The sequence below is a fragment of the Notamacropus eugenii genome, chromosome 6 (assembly GCF_028372415.1).
Source record: "Notamacropus eugenii isolate mMacEug1 chromosome 6, mMacEug1.pri_v2, whole genome shotgun sequence".
NCBI classification, from domain to species: Eukaryota; Metazoa; Chordata; class Mammalia; order Diprotodontia; family Macropodidae; genus Notamacropus; species Notamacropus eugenii.
In genome coordinates, this window is record NC_092877.1 from 212834156 (window position 1) to 212838720 (window position 4565).

Sequence of the window (4565 nt, forward strand, 5' to 3'; positions counted from 1 at the left end):
GGGAGAAAATATGAGACTTTCATGGTCAATGATCAGGAGTGTTCTCATGCCTTTTCTTTTAGGAAATGAATCTCAATCATCATAACACGTAATTGCTAGGGTTTGTGATTATATATATGATCTCAGTGTCAGAAACTGGTTATCTCTGTACCTCTTCTACTAATACTAATGAAAGGCAACCCAGCAAGTGAGGAAGTAAGCATGAATAAAAAAGAGTCAAGAAACTACAAACTTAAGGAAAAATCTACTTTGGAAATTACCTGAGAACAGATTATATAGATATGTACATATATGCAAATGACATATAAATTTCACACAGATCATATGCTAATAGGTCTCTGTCCTACTTAACTATTCATAAGCCTTGATGTGATCCTGGGGAGAAGTCCTAGTGGAGTTTAAAGGCTTGGTTTAACATAGCTAGCATTTTAAAAATCTTTTTTATCTAATTACTTTCATTTACTCAGAATAATGAATAAATATATTTCTTCACAAATAAGGGAATATAATTTCCATTAGTATTTTTCACAGTGTAAAGTGTTTTTTCCCCCTCATTGACCTATTGAAACCCAAGTCTTACAATGAAAGGAAATTAAACTCTTCAAGTTAAGATCCATTCCTATCAATAATCATTGTTTTCAGGTAGCAAACTTGGTGCAAGTTGAAAAAATAACAACTTTAATAGGAGCTTATGAGATACATGTGTGCAGAAGTGTGGCTTGTGTTTCTGATGCTATAAGACCACTGTTAATATCACCAGAGTGGCCCCTCCCCTTATCTCCTTCCCTCCTCCCACTCTTCATCCTCCCTCCTCCTCCGCCATCCTTACCCTTCCCTCCATCCTTCCCCTTTCTCCCTTCCCCGGCGTAGACGATGCCGTGGTGGAGACGGCCGAGGAGGCCACGGAGCCCGCGGAGGCGAACATCAGGACATGTTCTCCAAAATGGCCACGTACCTGAATGGCGAGCTGACTGCCACCAGTGAAGACTATAAACTTCTGGAAAATATGAACAAACTGACTAGCTTGAAGTATCTAGAAATGAAAGCTATTGCAGTAAACATAAGTAGAAACTTAAAGGATTTAAACCAGAAATAGGCAGCACTTCAGCCTTATCTGGATCAGATCACTTTCATTGAGGAGCAAGCAGCAGCTCTTGAGCAGGCAGCTTACAAATTGGACGCATATTCAAAGAAACTAGAAGCAAAGTACAAGAAGTTAGAAAGACGAGGAAAGACTTCTTTAGCACAAAGACTTGGCAAGAATGTTTTCTAAGAGCTGAAATAAGTGGGATGGAACTTCTCAAGATGCTTCAGTTCCTAAAAGGAAGCTGTGCTGCCGATCCAAGGAGAACCCCAGCCCCCACCTCTGGTTGGATGTGTAACTCTGGCCACCCGCGATGTTTTCCTAAACCTGGACCCCCTGGAACCTCATTTTATCGTGTGCTTCGTCGTGTGCCCTGGACCAAGGCTCAGAAATCAGGATCAACCCCGTCTAGAGCAGACACAGATGAGCGGCTCTCGTCTCCGTGTCTCCTCCCTCCTTCTCTCTTCCCTCCGTCCCCACCCCCTTCATAACCTGTTCTTGATTTTAAATAATAAGTGCCGACCCATGAAAAAAAAATATCACCAGAGTGCTCTCACTGGGCCTGCGTTCCACTGGGTGTGACACTTCCAATAGACATGTTATTCTGCTCGTCTTCTGGAGACTGCTGGGTATGTAGTCCCAGCTGGGCATTATTCTGCAGATCTTACAGTGCCTGTGGGCAAAGTAATATTTATTTGTTCTTGTTCCTCTGATCTCAGATAGTTTTGCAGTAGACGTTATTGCACTCACCACAGATTGTCCCAGAGTGGCCTGTGTCTGGTGGTTGGTGCCTGGCAGCTGTTGGGCACATATTGTTCCTTGCGACCAGCTTCTGATATCCTCTTTTTTTGGGGTCACCCACCAACCATCTCAGTTCCAATGTGCTAGGTAGTTTCACTGTTCTTTAGTCATAACTACCTCATACAGTTAACTAAAGCCAGACAGAATGTTCCTAGGCTAAGATTTGCCTTTTCTTTTAGCTCTCCTGTCCCCTCCCCATGCCTAGGCAGAGCATCCAGCTCTCAGCTCAAGGTGATTGTTGCGGTGGTTTTTCGTTACTTAACAGGACCAATGACATCAGGAGGGTCGTGTCTTGACTTGCAAGTGAATTGTATTTAAGTGAGGTTGAGCTGTGCAAAGTCATCAGCTGCACTCTCTCCTCCAGAGTCATCAGAGTCCAATGGTAAGACATAGATCAAGATAACTAGTGATGGCCCAGGATACAGGTTAGACTTTCCTAAGATCCTCTGTGGCTTTGCATGAACATGAGTTTGAATCAGAACAAGAGACAAGGTAAAAAGGAAAGGTCATTGCTCTCCACCCCCCCTACACTGTGCTCCATTCCTGTCTATCATCTATCTATCTATCTATCTATCTATCTATCTATCTATCTATCTATCTATCTATCTATCTATCATCTGTCTGTCTGTCTGTCTGTCTGTCTGCCTGCCTGCCTGCCTGTCTGTCTGTCCATCTGTCCCTCTGCCCATCCTTCCATCCATCCATCCATCCATCTATCTATCTATCTATCTATCTATCTATCTATCTATCTATCTATCTATCTATCTATCTATCTGCATTTGTATACACGTATATATATGTACATGTATGTATGTGTATGTGTGTATATCTGTAGGGAGAAAAATTTCATTGCTTAAGTGCTATATTTTGACAATTGAAAAACTTTCCTCTCTCTCTCTCTCTCCATGTCATATATCACTGCATGGTGATAAATAATAAAATAAATAAATTAAACTACTGATCTTAACACATGGAGATACATATCAGTTCATCCATATCACTGAGACATGATGGAATGTGATTTGTGGCTGGAATATGGAAATTGAAGACTATTCCCAGTTCAAAAGGAAAAGATAAGATAAAAGGTGTGGCAGATTTACACTGTATATCAAAGAAATAAGCTTTCATGCAGAAACCCACAAATCTAAGGAGAAAAGCATCACAAAGAGCATATAGGTGACAGTGAGAATCACTTATGCAGTTGGAATTGGGAAGAACTGGGTTTGAATCCTCTATCAATTACTTACTAGGTAATTCAGGAAATTCACCTGGTCTCTCTGTCTCAGTTTCCTTATCTATAAAATAGAGATAATATATATCACACATTCTTTTTGATGGTTAAATGCTTTTCAGACTTGAAGCACTGTATATATTAGTCATTTTTATGAGGAATGAGAAGTTAGAAAAAGGGGGAAAAATGTCTCCCCACCCTCTGCTTTCTCCTTTAGGGAAAAAAAACAGCAAGCCAAGACAGGATTTATGGCATTGGAGGTCTCTTCATTTGGGATTATGAATCTGAGAATACTTATACATCCTCATTATGAGAATAATGGTGAGTCATTCAAGAAACTGTATTCTGTTTTACTCCTTTTAATAAAAAGGTCTTTTGTTTAAAAACAAAAGAAAAATAAACAATCACTGAGCCAAAATGAGAAAAGAATGGTAGGTTCCTAGTGCAAATCACAAAGTTAGCACACAAACTAAAGAAGAAAAAGGAAAAAAGGGAAAAAGAGATGTTGTTGGATTGAGGACTTCAGTTCTCTAGACAGGTTATTGTAGAATCATAAAGTTAGAACTGTCAGGAAGTTCTGAAGTTATGTTGTCCAAACCTATCATTTTACAGATGAAGAAAACTGACGTTCAGAAAGATTAAGTTTATTCAAGATCACACAAATAATTGGTAACAGAGGATATGCTTGAACCTGGTCAGATCCTCTGACTCTCAAGGTCATGTTCTTTCCACTACACCATACTGCTAGAATTCTTTCTCTGCTAATACAGCGCAACTAATAAACTCTTGACCTCACTTATATAGTTCAAGAAGGGAAAAGAGGCTGTGCTATTTGAGTTTCAATGTTGAAAAGGGAGGAGCTAGTTGGGAAAATAGAATTGATAAGAACATTCAGAGGACATAGCTGGGAATGCTAGAGATATTTTGGTATATAGTTTACTTTAGTAGAACCCATTTCAAGGAATTTAGAAAAAAAATTACTAGGCATTCATGGCCTGGGAATCTGAAAGGGAAGTAAACTCAAGTAGGGTGGAGGGTTCTTATGGACAAAGTTGATTCCTTTCAGGAAGAAAAGTGAAGTGTGTAAAAAGGCTGATGATTTTGCACAGGGAAATTAAAAATTAAACTTAACTTGAATTTTAGAAGTATATGTATAAAAGATGCACATGATAATAGCTAACCTAAGATAAATGTGAAAAAGGTGGAAAAATCTAGTAAAATGGTGACAGGAAAGTTAAAACTCAATGTAATATAAGTTTTATGATTAAACAGGGTATTTCTTTTTTGTTGTTATGTTGGAGGCAAAGAGAGAAACAGTGAAAACGAAGAAGCATGGCTTAGCATAGATGGGATCAAGTTTTTAAAAATAAGAAAGAATAGACAGAAATTGTCTCCTACCTTGCTACTATTTTTTAGATCAAGAAAAAAATATTCTAACATTAGGACGAA

At 38.9% G+C, this 4565-nt stretch overlaps 1 pseudogene; it reads left to right on the top strand.

Moving 5' to 3' along the window:
• Positions 1-819: 819 nt before the first annotated feature.
• On the top strand, positions 820-1567 carry LOC140511221 (biogenesis of lysosome-related organelles complex 1 subunit 2-like; annotated as a pseudogene).
• Positions 1568-4565: the final 2998 nt, after the last annotated feature.